This window comes from Silene latifolia, chromosome Y, assembly GCF_048544455.1.
Source record: "Silene latifolia isolate original U9 population chromosome Y, ASM4854445v1, whole genome shotgun sequence".
Classification (NCBI taxonomy): Eukaryota; Viridiplantae; Streptophyta; class Magnoliopsida; order Caryophyllales; family Caryophyllaceae; genus Silene; species Silene latifolia.
Window position 1 is genome coordinate 433,980,538 of NC_133538.1, and position 16,869 is coordinate 433,997,406.

At 41.8% G+C, this 16,869-nt stretch overlaps 1 non-coding gene across 1 annotated transcript; it reads right to left on the reverse strand.

The window, feature by feature from the left end:
* Positions 1-14,163: 14,163 nt before the first annotated feature.
* LOC141636447 (small nucleolar RNA R71) lies at positions 14,164-14,270 on the reverse strand. Its single transcript, XR_012541057.1, has one exon. It is a non-coding gene; the product is annotated as a small nucleolar RNA R71 (small nucleolar RNA).
* Between the last annotated feature and the right edge of the window lie 2,599 nt (positions 14,271-16,869).

Below are 16,869 nucleotides of genomic sequence, written 5' to 3' on the forward strand. Positions count from 1 at the left end.
GTAAGATTGTGCCTGGTGAGACTAGTGGCTCACAGGGCAAGGCAAAGAGCAAGGGCGGTGACATAGAGTGCCACCATTGTCACAAGACTGGACATTGGAGGAGGAACTGTCCCGTCTATCGTGAGGACATCAAAGCAGGCCGCGTCGTTTCTGTTGGTATGTCGTCTTATATTCATATGATTGAGATTAACCATGCAAGTTTTGGAACTTGGGTACTTGATACTGGTTATGGTTCTCATCTGTGTAATCATTTGCAGAGCCTAAAGAACATCATACCTCTCGAAAAAGGTGATGTGGACCTGCGAGTCGGGAATGGAGCACGAGTTGCTGCTGTCTCGAAGGGAACATATATAATCCAACTCCCTAGTGGTTTTGAGTTATTTTTAAATAACTGTTACTATGTACCCAGTTTGTCTAAGAACATTATTTCTATTTCCGTACTTGCTAAAGACGGTTTTGCATTTTCAATAATGGATAATAGCTGTATTTTCTCTTTCAATGAAATGATTTATGGCAAAGCAGTTTCCATGAATGGAATTTACATCTTAGACCAAACCACGGAAGTATTACACGTGAATAATAAGAAAATAAAGGTTGGTGACAAAGATCAAACCTATCTATGGCATTGTCGAATGGGACATATAAATGAGAAACGCGTGAAGAAACTCGTCGATAATGGGACTTCCCGCATTCGATTTTTCTACATATGGCACGTGTGAATCATGTCTCATTGGCAAGATGACTCGAATTTCCTTCAAAGGTGTAGGAATGCGCGCTAGTGACCTATTAGGACTCATACATACTGATGTTTTTGGATCTATGTCAATTACCGCTAGAGATGGCTATAGATATTTTATCACTTTCACGGGACTATTTGAGTAGATACGGATATGTCTACTTAATGAAGCATAAAAGTGAGTCCTTTGAGAAATTCAAGGAATACCAGAACAGGGTACAAAACCAACTTAGTAGAAAGGTTAAAGCACTCCGTTCAGATCGGGGTGGCGAATATCTTTCAAATGAGTTTGATCAACACCTTAAAGACTGTGGAATCGTTCTACAGTTAACTCCACCGGGAACACCTCAATTAAATGGTGTGTCCGAATGGAAAAATTGAACCTTACTTGATATGGTTCGATCCATGATGAGTCACACGGTAGTGCCTGATTCATTATGGGGTTTTGCTCTTTTGTCAGCTGCTCTTATACTTAACCGAAGTCCGTCTAAAGCTGTCGACAAGACTCCATATGAAATGTGGAAGGGAACGGTCCCTAACTTGTCCTTTATTCGGGTTTGGGGCTGCGAGGCTTTTGTCAAGTGGAGACACGTAGATAAGCTCGGCCCACGATCGGTCAAGACATACTTTATAGGTTATCCAAAAGGAACATTTGGTCATTACTTCTATTCGCCTACTGAATATCGAGTTTTTGTTGCGGCTGGTGCGACGTTCTTAGAGAAAGAATTTCTCGAGAACAAGACGAGTAATAGAACCTTCGAGCTGTCGGAGATTCCAGAACCAACAACCGAGGAACGGATGGAGAAAGTTGTTCCTCCAACTGATGATACGGCTAATATTCTTGAGGAACCTAGAAGGTCGGGTAGAGTCTCTCATCCTCTGGACAGATACATTGGTATGGTCGAGGAGAATGATGTTTTACTCCTAGAGAGTAATGAACCCGCTACCTATAAAGGTGCCATGACCTGTTCCGACTCAAAGCTATGGCTCGAAGCCATGCAATCCGAGATGGACTCCATGTATGAGAATGACGTATGGGATCTAGTTGATTTACCTAATAAGGTAAAACCTCTATAGTGCAAATGGCTTTACAAAATAAAGTGTTCTGTAGACGCGCAACCAGATACCTATAAGGCACGACTTGTGGCAAAAGGTTTCACTCAAGTGCACGGATTACATTATGATGAGATTTTTGTACCTGTAGTCATGCTACGTTCCATGCGGATAATCTTAGCGATTTCCGCATTTCATGATTATGAAATTTGGCAAATGGATGTGAAAACCGCCTTCTTAAACGGTTATTTGGAGGAAGAGTTGTACATGGTGCAACCCGAAGGTTTCATAGATCCTGAATATCCTGAGAAAGTATGCAAGCTTAAGCGTTCCATTTATGGACTTAAGCAAGCTTCTCGGAGTTGGAATCATCGTTTCGACCAGGTGATAAAAGAGTATGGTTTCACTCGATCGGTCGAGGAACCATGCTTATATATCAAGTCGAGTGGGAGCAAGATTGTATTCTTGATATTGTATGTCGATGACATACTCTTGATTGGGAATGACATTCCTCTCCTATCTTCGGTTAAAGGATGGTTGAAGAACCATTTCCAGATGAAAGTTCTGGGTGAGGCACAACGCATTTTGGGAATCCGTATCTACCGAAATAGATCACGACGGACGTTATCACTTAGTCAGGAGTCTTATTTGGATAAGATTCTTGAGAAGTTCAGCATGACCAACTCCAAGAAAGGGAACCTTTCAATGACGACTGGGATGCAGTTGAGCAAGTCTCAGTCACCCACGACGCCTGAAGGGATTGAGCGCATGAGTCGTGTTCCTTATGCATCTGCTATTGGATCGATTATGTATGCCATGATATGCACACGTCCAGACGTGGCATATGCATTGAGTATGACGAGTCGGTACCAAAAGACTCCAGGTGAAACACACTGGATAGCTGTTAAAAACATCCTCAAGTACCTACGGAGGACTAAGGATTGGGTATTGACTTATGGAGGAGATACTAAGCTATGTGCAACCGGTTACGTAGATGCTAGCTTCCAAACGGATCGAGATGATTCAAAATCTCAGTCCGGGTTTGTCTTCACTCTTAATGGTGCTGCAGTCAGCTGGAAAAGTTCCAAACAGAGTGTTGTAGAAGATTCTACTACTGAATCCGAGTACTATGCCGCTTCGGAGGCAGCAAAGGAAGCGATATGGATGCGTCAATTCTTACAAGGACTTACGGTAGTTCCTAGTTCGAATGACCCGATCACCATCTATTGTGACAATAGAGGTGCCATCTTCCAGGCTAAGGAGCCAAAGTCTAGCAACAAATCTAGACATGTACATCGGAAACCTCACCTGATCCGTGATTACATGGAGCAAGAGGAGATAGTGATAGAAAAGATTGCGACGGATGATAACATCGCGGATCCTCTCACTAAACCGGTGAATTATGATAAGCATGTAGGACACGTTATTTCCATGGGAGTTAAACGTGTTCCTGAGTTGTAGTACTTGATTATAGATTTGATACACTATCTTTTTCATATACTATTTATAACTTCATCGTTTTATTATAATATTTTGTTTTTCATGTGGATTGTACGGACAACATTGAACGCCACAAAGTGAACTGAATTACATTATATTTGTTTTGGTCCGTAATCGCCAATGTGAGCTGACAACGTAATGGGGTCCTAAATGTTTAAAAACATTCGGTGCCAGGTCGTGGATAGGACATCCATTGTGTTCCTAGAGTCGATTCTTTTGACTATCGACTGTCTCTTGAGATTAAGGCAGTTTTTGGGTGACTTTGGTTTATTTCTCACGGTCTGCCGTAACTGGAGGCTAAGTAGATTTTTTCTGGGTCATTTCATACTATGCTTACATCTGAGGATTCGAGTTGAGGAAAATATCCAACCCTTATCAGGTATAGTTATTTCTCAGGGCCACTCGAGGAGTTGTAACTGAAATGCATGACCATGCTCGAATGTTGATTTGTTTATCAGTTAAGTTACTCTCTAGTGGGGTAAATAACTCTTGATGATGATCGCTTGTAAAATACGACCTCTGTGAATACAGTTTTGCAAATTGTTTTACATTGAGTGGGAGAAATTTTAGGATATGAGAATCGGTTATCGCACATACACTTGTGAGGACAAGTGGGAGTTTGTTGGAGCTTGTGTCCTCCACAAATTAGTGTGATAAAATTTGTAAATCTCTTTCAGGTTCACAAGGGTATACTTCGTATTTAATCAGTTGATTAACGATTACCTAATAACGGTTGGCTTGCTAGAAAATTTGACGTTATTATCATATAGATGGCGGTGATCAACTGGTCCCTAAAGGTCACACCTATAGGATGTGTTTGAGAGATGTGGTTATAGAAATATCACATTGATGCCTTATATGATTAAACAGTTAGTCAATATGTTGATGAGACAATTATTTAATGAAGATTAAATAATATTAGTTGAGACGAATTAACTGTCAATTCGTAAATTGAATATAATAAGTTATATTTAATTAAATGTATGTAATGTTAGCTTGGACGAATTAATCTGTTAATTCGTAATTAAATGTAATCGGTTATATTTCATATCAACAAGATGAATGTGTCATAGTGGTAATAGTGAGGGTACTCAAACCAAGAGGTCATGGGTTCGATCCTCACTAGATGACAATTTAACACATTTTATACATTTTTGGAATAACCGAAAAAGAGAAAGATATCTCTTCTATTTTTCGGGATTTGGGCCGAGAATTTTAGAGAAAAAAATATCTCCCTCATCCTTCTTATTTTCGGTTATAATAAGAGGTGAGGTAAGATCATTTTTTAACCTAATTCATTCTAACCTAATCCTTGCCTCTCATCTCTACGAAAAACACAAAAAAACCTAAAAATTAAGTAGTTAATTTTTGGATCGATTCTAGCATAATCAATGGGCATTTCTTATATCATCTTGGGTGCAACTGATAGGAGAATATCATTGCGATATTGTTCATAGGTCATATAAGCTTGGACCGAAGGTTATTTCGTCATCTCTTTAAACTTTTGTTTATGCAATTTATTTTATGACATGCTTTCATCATGATAAATTCGTTATAGTCCTTAAATTTAAAGGGATGCATACAGATAAATCCCACATAGTATAAATAGAGGCTTCGGTTTAGCTTTTATTCACACAATTCCTTCTTCTTTTCTTCCGTCTATTACATAAAACTGACATATCCTCCCACAAATTTTCAAAAAATATGGATGCCTTTGAAAACCGTCTCAGGGAATGGACGAATGAGTTTACAAATGTTGAGAAACACGATATGAGTGATTTTAATTTAGGATCGATCATAAGTCTCAAGTTAGTGAGAGTGGTGAAGCCTTTCTTGGATGCTTGTTTTGAGTATTAGGACCCAAATTTTCACGTGTTTGCCTTTCCGGGAGGCGAAATCTGTCCTTTTCCTGAAGAAATAGCTGCTATTGGAGGATGGGATCCCGAAATTGTACCGGTTGCACCCCCTAGATATCAAGGCTATAAAAATAAATTCAGGGATTTGCTTGGATTGACCAAGGCTGAGGTGGACTGTCTTGTGACTTCAAAAGGTGTCCGCATGTTTGACTCTGTTGATCGATTTATAAATAGGGAGGACCCTACCATTTCCTATGCTGCGAGGCGCAGCGCTTTCGGGTTTTGTCTACTTCATTGCTACGTCCTTCAAGTGCATGTTGATAATGAGATGAGGGGTGATCCTCGTTTTCTGAGCATAATAGAGCAAATGGAGCTACGCAAGAGCCCGACATGCCTAGTTTTAGGGGAGACCATCCTTGGTTAGGATAATAGGAAGGCCAACCGTGAGCTTCCTTATCTGGGAAGTCTCGTCATTCTGCAGGTAAGAATTCAACCATTTTATTTTGTTTCGTTTTTTCAACTTTTTTTTTCGTTTTTTTTTTCGTTTTTTTTCCGCTCGATATATGGGTATTAATTCCCATCCCCTTTTGCAGGTTTGGCTGATGGAACGGCTGCGGCTGATCGAGCCCCCAGTTAATGTGAATGGATATCATGCTCGATCAATTGCAATGAGAACTAGGCTATACATGGTGAACTTCACTTGGGTATGCAACTACTGGGAAAATAAGTTGAAGAGTGAAGGTGGCCCCTTGATCCGATGGATTGTGACATGGTGGCACATCAGGTCAGTTACTGGAGTCTCATCTCTAGATCTGACACGGTCAGTTCGTGTCCCTGGCTTGGAATTTATGGTTTGCATTTTCCCGAGGAGATTGATGAGGCAAGTCGGCCTTAAGCAGAAAATTCCAAAGCTGGATACCGTTCCTCAAGCTGCCTTGTCACATACTTCGGAGTCTTGTCGAGAGTGGGTAAATCGGTGGGCCTAGAGTAACACGTGGTTCATACCAGTTCCTGTTGGCTCTTTATGGGTATCTGACTCATATTTGCAATGGAGAAAGGCTGGTACCCCTGAAGAGCGTGAGAAGTTGAGGAAGCACGAGCCCGTGGATTATAAGATCCGCGAAGTAGCAAAGGAGAACCAAAAGTACTTGACTAAGGAGGAAGAAGAGGCCGAATTCCGAGTCGTTCGTCCATTGAAGAAGCCGAAAACCGCCTCTGCCGAGAAGATGGTGATGGATCGAAATGGTAAGGCTAGACCGCGAGAACGACCGTTGGTGATTAGGTCAGAGATAACGCAAGAGCGCCCTGCTCGTGGTCGAGACAAGAAGTATGACAAGGGTGACAAAGGCAAAGGGAAATGGAAGAATAGCCTTAGTCATTTATTATAATATTATTTATTATTTTTATGGGTTGTAATAAACGGCGGGTTTGTAGAACCTAGCCTAGCATTTATTTTCAACATTGTTATTTTATATGTATATGGCTTATTATTACTATTTATGGAACAATGAATAAAAGATTTATTAGTTAAGAAACTGTTATGATTTTTCCGTTATTATTCGAATTTCAAATGCAAATGCAAATGTTCTTCTATTTACATTTTAAAATAATGGGTTGTATCCTGTGAATGATTGCCTACGCATTCATTAGAAAAAATGAAATCAAATCCTGTGCGTAGTTCGAGTAAATGTAAAAGAATATTTGTTCAAAGCAGGAGCTTGTAATGAACTTTAGACGAAAAATAAGCATGTGCTTTACATACTCCTAAGGAAGTGCAATTTAATTTATTTGATGATATAAGGATGAAAAAATGTCGAAATGCAAGAGCAAAATGACATAAGCTTTTTTTCAGTGGGACAAGGGCCATTTTATTTCGTGTCGCAAGAGCGGCACATGCGTGTTACACGAGACATGTTTTTGTCCTATGTTAAGGATAGTATCGTTTCAGTTGGTCTAGGTTGGTAGGGTTAGCAAATTCATTCCCATCTAGGTCTGTAATCCTAACCGCACCCCGTGAGAGTATGGACTTGACTAAGAACGGTCCGTCCCAGTTTGGTTTAAACTTTCCTCGTGGATCGACAGGTAGGAGAGTTCTGACTGATTTGAGCACCAAATTTCCTTCTTTGATGTTCCTGGGCTTAACCCGTTTACTAAAGGCTAATACGTGCCTGATATGTCTGCACATTATGTAATACGTGCAACCTTCTTTCTTTCAAGAGGACAAGTTCCACATACCTATCTCTCTTCCAATCAGCTTCTGGAATTTGTCTTTCTAATAGAATGCGTAGAGATGGGATCTCTAGCTCCACTGGTTGTATAGCTTCCATGCCGTAAGTTAAAAAGAAAGGAGTAGCCCCAGTGAGCGTCCTAACTGATGTGCGATATCCCCACAACGCAAAGGGTATCTTGCTAGGCCAATCACGATAATTGTCGATGATTTTCTTGAGGATCATGACGACATTCTTGTTAGCTGGCTCTACCGTGCCGTTAGTTTAGGGGTCTATATGGCGAGGAATGGTGATGTTTGATTTTGTATTTGGCTAGTAATTGCTCGGTCTCAGCCTGGAAATATAATCCATTGTCACTGATGATTTCATATGGGTAACCATATCGACAGATGATATTGGTTTGTATGAACTTTGCCACATTTTTATCTGTAAGGTTTGACCTCCTGTTCCGGCTGGAGTGATTTTCCAAATGATGTCTATTCTCCAAGCGGAAAATGGTCAAGGAGATGTCATGGTGTAAAGCATTGAGGGAGGCACATGTTGCACATTTCCAAAGATCTAGAAATTGGGGCAATGTCTGACGTATTTAATACAATCTGACTCCATTGTCATCTAGTAATATCTTAGACGCGTGATTTTCTTTGCCATCATGTGTCCACTCATATGAGGACCGCATTCTCCATCGTGAACTTCTTCCATTACTTTCTGTGCCAGTGAATAAGGCAACGCAAGACGACACTAAGAGGTGTTCTTTTGTATAATTCTCCTTGCATAAGGAGGTATTGAGAGGCGAGTAGACGTATGGCGCGTTGTCCCCTCTTGCCCATATCTGGTGGGTATGTACCGTTAAGTTTGAAGTTGATAATGGCTTGGAACCAAGTTCCTCTGGGATTTCTTCTTCATCTGTAAGGAGGTGTACGTAGGCCGGTTCTGACCGCCGTTCGATGCATAAGGGCATTTCAACCATGTTGTCTGGCATATTGATAAAAGATGAAAGTTTTGCAAGAGCATCTGCAAATTGATTCTCTTCACAGGGTAGGTGTAGATAAGTGACCTGATTGAAGAATTGGGCGACTTGATCTATCCTAGCCTGATAGGGTGCCAGACTTTCACTTTGAATTTTCCAAGATCATGTAACTTAGTTAATGATCAAGGACGAGTTTCCGTAAATTCGAAGATTCTTAATGCCTAAGCTCACTACTGCTTGTAGACCAATGAGGCAAGCTTCATACTCTGCCGCATTATTTGTCACCTCGAAGTCGAGTTTGACAGAAAGTGGTGTATGCTCGCCTTCAGGAGAAATGAGTAACACTCCTATTCCAAATCCTCTTAAATTAGACGCCCCATCAAAATAAAGATCCCAAGAGTCTACACTGGTCTGTAGGATGTCCTCGTCTGGAAATGACCACGTGTCTATTTCCTGGGTATCGTTGATAGGATTATCTGTGAAGAATTCAGCAACGGCGCGCCCTTGATAACTTTCAAAGGTAGGTACTTGAGATCAAACTCTAAGAGCATTAAGGTCCATCTCGCCAAACGTCCGTTAAGGATGCTTTTCTCGAAGAGGTATTTGATGGGATCCATTTTAGAATATACCTTGACAGAGTAGCTAAGCATGTAGTGGCGTAGCTTCTTTGTTGCCCACACAAGAGCGAGGCATGTCTTTTCGAGAGGTGTATACTTACACTCGTACTCCAAGAACTTCTTACAAAGGTAGTAGATAACTCTTTCTTCTTTCCCAATGGTCTATGTAAACATAGCCCCCATGGCTGTTTCGGTGACCGTGAGATATAAACTCAGAGGGTGATCTCGTTGGGGAGGCATTAGCACCGGTGGTTTGGCCAATATCTCTTTAATCTTGTCGAACGCCTTTTGACAGTCGTCGTCCTATATGGTATGATCTATATTCTTTAGCTTTTTGAAAATAGGTTCGCAGATCATAGTGAGCTTTGATATGAATCGACTTATATACTGCACTTTGCCTAAAAATCCTCTAACCTCCTTTTCTTTTTGGGGCTGTGGCATTTCGATTAAAGCTTTGATTTTGGATGGATGAACTTTTATTCCTCTCTAGCTGACCAAATATTCTAGAAGCTTGACTGATGTGACTCCGAACGCGCATTTCTGAGGTTTGAGCCTCATGTTGTACTTGCGCAGTCTTAGGAAAAACTTGCGAAGGTTATCGATGTGCCCTTTTCTATCCTTGGATTTGACAATCATATCATCTACATATACTTCTACTTCTTTATGCATCATGTCATGTAGTAGGGTGGTCGCAGTGCGTTGGTTTGTAGCTCCAACATTGATTAGCCCGAACGGCATAACAGTATAACAATACGTGCCCCACTGAGTGACAAAGGCTGTCTTATGCATATCTTCTATGGCCATTTTGATCTGGTTATACCCTGCATACCCGTCCATGAAGGATAACAATGCGTGATCTGCTGTATTATTTACCAATATGTCGATGTGTGGTAAAGGGATGTCGCCCTTGGGATTCGCTTTGTTCAAGTCTCTGAAATCAACACAAACCCGGATTCGCCCATCCTTTTTGGGTATGGGGACTATGTTAGCCACCAAGTCTGAGTACTCGGAAACTTTGATAAACCCGGCTTTGAATTGCTGATCGACTTCTTCTTTAATCTTAAGAGCCCACTCAGTCCTCATCCGACGGAGCTTCTGTTTTACAGGTTTGAAACCTGGTTTGATCGGAATGCGATGTTCTGCAATATCCCTGTCGATCCCTGGCATGTCCTTGTAAGACCAAGCGAAAACGTCTTTGAACTCGTGTAGGATCTCGATGAAATTGGCCCTTTCAGTTGGGTCTAAGGTCGTCCCTATCCTAAGTTCTTTGGATTCTAGTTCGATTCCTACGTTGATGGGTTCGGTGTTCTCTATAACTGGTGCCCCTTCCCCATCTTGTAGTATCTCTTTAATTATATAGGGAGGTAATTCGACTGAGTCTGGGTCAGGGTCATCCTCATTATCATCGTAAATAGAATTGCGTTCAGAATAACACAAGGAGTAAGCAGAATCAGATTTATTCATATTAAATTTTGAAAAGAGCTGAAACAAAGAAGCCATCTTTTCAGTAGGCAGTGGCGGTAAAAGGACAGCTGCTGGGACATTTCCCAAGCTGTTGTTGCTATGTAATGCTATGCTACGAAAAACAATGGGGTGGGGAGTGACGACAGAGGATGACTCTCTAGCGACTTTTCTAGACTTGGTATCTGATTCCGACTCTAACTCCGACTCTGATTCGAATTCATCATCTCCGGGTTCTCCTTTGAACATCTCTCCTTCTCTGGTAGTGACCTTGAAGAGCTTTCCTTGGTTTTTGATCCATTTGATTGACTTTCTCCATCCTTTCTGCTGATTTGGGCTGGTGTTAGTAATTAGCGCTGTTGGGTTGAAATGGTCATCTTGAAGTATCATGGTAACGATCTCATCCTGCGCTGCTCTGACGATTCGGTCTTCTCCAAATAGAAGGCTAACGGCTTGTTCGTATAGACAAGGTGTTTGACGACTTTTGACGGTAGGAACCGTTTCTGAAGGGATGAAATAACAATCATGGAAGACCTCGATTCCAGGTAGTTTTGTTCCCCTATATTGCCAAGGTTCGGGAAATTCGCGAAAGTATTCATGACTCCCCTCTCTGACGAAGTATCCATTTAGGGTAGGGAGATAGGATCACATCTGGATTCCTTTGACTTTACGTTCTTGGAACTGGGTAAGCATTTCCAAGGCTTCTGCCTTCGTGGGCTTGTATCCCAAACCTAATGGTATCCTTTGACAATTTCCTTCCTTATACGGTGCAAAGGTGTTTTTCTTGGCAGGGTTTATTAGCATTCCTAGGAAGTAACCCTGGGACTTGAGTATGTGGTTAACCACTAAATTGGAGTATGGGTTGAAGTATAAAGGCGCCAACTCGCTCTCTATAATATTTATGATTTGAAATCCCCCAAGTTCGTACACTGGGTCTGTGACTACCTGGTTGCTTGACATTTTCTCTATCACGGCCTTGATAGGTGACGAAGTGAACGTCACTACTTTGCCATCTAGAGGAATCTTGATCTTCTGGTGCAAAGTGGACGTTACCGCTTTGGAAGCGTGAATCCAGGGCCTTCTTAGAAGTATATTGGAGGACGCCTCAATGTCCACTATTTGGAAATTAACTTTTCGCTCGATTGGCCCTGTGGCTACAGTAAGGTTAATTAGCCCTACTACTTTACATCGTGTTCCATCGTATGCTCGAAGACCTTGGTTGGTTGGAGTCCAATCTGATTCTTTTATGCCAAATTTGTATGTTGTCTTTAGTGGTATGACGTTGACTGCGGAGCCATCATCCACCAAAGTCATTGGTACGTTTTTCTTTAAGGATGTGACTGTAATGTATAAAGCGAGGTTAAGACTGGCACCGAAAGGAGGCAAATCCCCATCTGAAAAAGTAACTGGGTTACTTAGCTTGACTGAGTCTTGGAAGACTAGGTTGACTACGTCATCAGGGGTAGAATCATGTGCTACGTCCAGTTTAGCCAATGCTTGCAGTAAAGCTTGACGATGGGGAAATGAACTCGCAACTAATTGCCAGACTGAAAGATCAGCCTTTGTCTTCCGTGGTTGTTTTAGTAATTGGTCAACAGATGTATCATCGCCATCATTTGGTGTGATGACATTGGTGTTAGTAGCTGGACCATTAACCGTAGTACCATTTTGAGAGATATTTTGATATGGATGATGCGTGTCTTTTATACGATGTTTTACATCCTGTTTTACACGCATTTCAGAGCTCATTTTAGTAGTTTATGCTACTATTCTCCCTATTTCCGTCTACTTTCGTGTTTTTGTACATTATTGCAGAAATGTGAAGAATTCAACGGAAATTGATCTAAATCCGTCCCCGAGTATCCTGCATTGCATTTGACGTGAAGAATTCACTTAAGGAACGAGCTTGGTGCGCGTTTCAAGGCCCAAAAGACAAATCCACGAGATTATAGAAGCCAACTATCAGCTACTTCGGTCGATTGACAACTGCCTTCAGTCGATCGACCAACCTGCGGGTTCCAGTAGCTACTGTTCAGCTCAGGGCAGTCGATCGACCGCCATGCTTGGTCGATCGACCAAGACGCTAATCAGACGTGAATAAGAAGATCGAGGAAAAGCAAGCCCATTGTGTTTAGGTTTTGATAATAAGTATTACGTATATTTTCTATATAACGTAACCTAGAACATTCAGAAAAGGAGGAAGTTCTTATTCAGTTTTCAATTCCGTTTAGTTTGAGTTTATTAATTAGGGTTCGAGGATTACTTCGGTATTGAATAAAATTCACTGTTGCATTCGGCTTTGTTCTTTTCCTTCGCAATTCGGTCCACTCTTTACAGATAGCATCTTTCGATCTCGCTATAAGTCCCTAATATCACTAATACTGACTCTCGTCCTGAAAAGTGACTAATAATCTAAACTTTACCTATCTTTCGATCTCAGCATAGTTTAGTCATTTTAATTGGTGATCTAACAACTGTCCATATCTCTCGATCTAATGGGTCAGTCACATCCTAAACATTCAACTAGTCGTGTGCACTCGATTCGTCGAATAAAGAATTAAAACAATTAAAACGAAGGTAAAACCTCACGTGGCCAGTCGATCGACCAGGTATGGCGGTCGATCGACTGACACGCGATTTCAGTCCATGTTAATTCTACGCCGCCTAATCCTACAGTTCCCCTACATCCTAGCACAAGCAATTTAGCTACTCATACTGAAATTAAAGGCAACAATAAAATTGGCTAAATAAACTACAGAATTCATGATTAATGCGGTAAAATAAACAATTAACATAAGACGGCAATTCGGCTTTGGGCAAACTGATCTAGCAATTCTACAATTACGAATGAATGCAAAATAACATGTGTTTGATTTAGACCGACTTAGTTTGTAGCCGCCGAAACTATAGTGAACCGACCATCCTAGTACCCTTCTTTATATTTGATTTAATATATTTCTTTAGTTTAATTTTTAATGTTATTAGCTATAAACCAAATCAAACCAACCCCCACTCTTGTTACCTTAGACTAAATTTAGACAACTTTTAATTACATTCGCCTCCTTGTGGTCCGACCCTGTTACCACTAGCCTAGGTTAGTTTTAATAGGAATTATAAATATTATTTTTGGTGCTCACAACGACGGGTATCAAATTTTAGGTCACAGGGTGGTGAATTAGTACCTTTCAATCCTGAGATTGAGAAGACCTTGCGTGAGTTGAGACGATCATCTAGGATATTGCCGACAGAGGAAGAGTTGAGTACTCTGTCTAGTTACTACGAGAACGAATTGTTCGAAGAAGACCCACCTACATCTCCTGCTTCTACCTCTTCACCGCGATCCACATCTCCGTAAATTCCAGTCATGGTCAAGAAGCAACTATAGCAAGTCATTCTCGAGCCGACAAAATGCAAATCTATACAAGGGGTTCAAGTACACTGAGCTGATAGGAAATTCGAACCGAAGCCTTCCTATATCAACTTAGTTGAGAGGAACCAGTTCGGGGGTGCTGCAAATGAAGATGCAGCCAAGCATATGGAGATATTTATCGATTATTGTTGCTTTATACCCCCACCGACCCGTGTGACCCAGAACCAGATAAAGGAGACCATGTTTATATTCTCACTCCGTGATGCTACAAGGGAGTGGTACAGAGATCTGGATCGAGCCGCTCATGGGATCACCGACTGGAATTCTTTGGCCTTGGCATTCTACAAGAAATACTTCTCTGCCTCTAAGACAGCTGCCATTAGAGCTCAGATCACGAGCTTTAAACAGGGACCTGATGAGAACTTTCATGAAGCATGGGTCTGTTTCAAGAAGCTGGTGCGAACTATTCCGCACCATGGGTTCGAAAAATGGAGTCTTTGCAATCAGTTTTATAACGGGTTGTATGACGATCAGAGGGCTATTTTGGATGTCTTTGCGACCAATGGCCGATTTGTTGAGAATATGGGAGAGACTAAGGGGTGGAAGATCATTGATGACTTAGCCACCCATAAAGTCAATATGGGAATTCGAGAGGCAATCAGAGGAGCAGTACTGAATCCCCTTCTGTAGCTGCATTAGAGGCTCTCACGGCGAGTTTTGACAAATACGAGTTGGGAGGAGCTACAAAAGGAGGGATGTATCATGTGAATGCTGTTTCAGACGGTCCTTTCGTCTGTAGAAGATGTGGAGCTGAGGGACATGTCTCAGAAAATTGTCCTAGTCCCTTCTAGTCTTGTGCTACCTTTCAACATTACAGGCAGACAAACACGTACTATGAGCCTAATGTCCATCCCAACTTGAGGTGGAGTAGCCAGAATGTCCTGAATCCAACTCAACCTCCGCAGCAGCAGCAATAACAGACTTATGTGCCTCCTCATAAGCAAAAACAGTTTCAAAAACCTCCCTATGTGCCGCAGCAGCAACAAACTCAAAATTTCGACTTTACTGAATTGAAGAATATGTTGCAAAAGGAGTCCCAAGCTAGAGAGGCCCGAATGAAACTTCTAGAGAGCCAAATTGCTCAATTGGCTAGCAAGAATACCACTCGAGCTCCGGGACACTTACCGACTCAGACGGGCCAAAAAGACACCCTTAATGCCATTACTTTGGGGAGTGGGTCTACCCTTGAGGGGCCCGTCATGGTTGAGGACGATGCTGCAAAAGATGAGGCGGAACCGAGTCAACAGAAAGCTGAAACGAAAAGTGGAAAGAAAAAGACGATCAAATAGGGTATGTCGATCGATCGATCGACATACCCTTGGCCGACGATCAAGTGCGACAAACAGTAGTTTTTGGTCCTGTTCAAGTCAGTCGATCGACTGACCTAACCGGTCAATCGACTGAGATTGCTGCTTATATTGAACAATTTCGTCCTCCAATGCCCGATAACTTGAGGGATCATTTGTTTCGGGGTACGAGAACTCCGAAAGTATTGGGGCAAGACCCGTCTTTGATGGGTCGGCACCTGGTTCAAGTACGACCCAATGTCGATCAATGGTTCATATTTGAGACGGTCTGAAGAGGGGTCAAGCTTCAATAAGGAGAAGGTAGTGGACTTCCAACCTAAGTCCACGGATGCCGGCATGCGAGATTTAGAGGAGAGGGCTAAGTTACTTCTTACAGTCCACTACCCGGAGAGATTGATGCCGACGAAGGAACAAGTATCTTTCAATAAATTTGAAAATGTTGTTCGTAGTTTAAACGTACAAGTACCTTTCCTTGAATTAGTGAATCAAGTGCCCGCTTACATGAAGTTTATGAAGCAATTACTGTCTAAAAAGAGGTCACTTGAAACTGTGCATACTGTCGCACTCACTCAAGAGTCATGTTCTTATTTGACTCACACTGCACCCCATAAGCTAGAGGACCCAGGTAGCTTTTCCGTTCCTTGTAATATAGGTACCTTCTCTATTGAGAAGGCATTATGTGACCTAGGAGCTAGTATTAGTGTCATGCCCTTGAGTCTTGATAGAAAGTTAAAATTGAATAGGTTTGCAGTTACGAGCATGACCGTTCAGATGGCTGATCGCTGTGCAGTCCAGCCTATAAGAGTCTTGAAGGACATCCCTGTGCAAATAGGGAAGTTTTTCTTCCCTGTAGACTTTGTTGTCCTAGATGTGCCTGAGGATGCCCACATACCTATCATCTTAGGTAGGCCATTTCTGCACACTGCTGGTGCAGTTATTGATGTTGGTTCGGATACTTTGACTTTTAAGGTAGGCAAGCATTCCATTGTCTTTGCTCATACAACTAGGAAGAAGGACCCCATGTGGCCTGTCACTTGTAATACGGTTTCTGAAAAGAAATCCTATTTTGTGCTTCCTGATATGCCTGTCTCTATTTCTATTCCTGTTGTAACATCTCCGCCCCGCATCGGGAGCAAAAGGAGGAAGAATCTCATTGCTTTAGATATTGCGTGCAGGTGGTTTGGGAAGGGCGAGGTGCATGTTACTTTAGCTGTGAAGGAGCAAGTCGTTTCAAGAGGCGGTCTTGGATGCCTGAGCTATGGCACTGATGAGGAGCTTGAAGATGAGCCAGTCAGAGTGAGAAAGTCCGACTTGGACTTTGATGAGCCAAGAGGTCATTGATTGGGAGATGACGAAGTCCGTTGATCCGTCAAGCTCTACGGATGATGAACTTGAGAAAGGTGCAACTGAGAAGATGAGCACCGTTGAGGCTACCTCTTGTAGCCGTGTTTACGAAGTGGGCCATACCGTGGCCATTCTTGATCAACTACTAGTTGATCATGCGCTTTATCAAAAACTTCATTTTATTGCTTTTGAACTATTTTATTGCTTTTGTGTGCGCGAGACTTCGCATTTAATTATTTTGTTTAGGATTTTTAAGTACTTTAGACTTTACTTTGGGTTTTGCGCAATTTTGGGCGCGTATTATTGTGCACTTGCAGGTTTTTAGACCTCATTAGCTCAAGTTATTGAGCAAATACGAAGAAATCGGGTT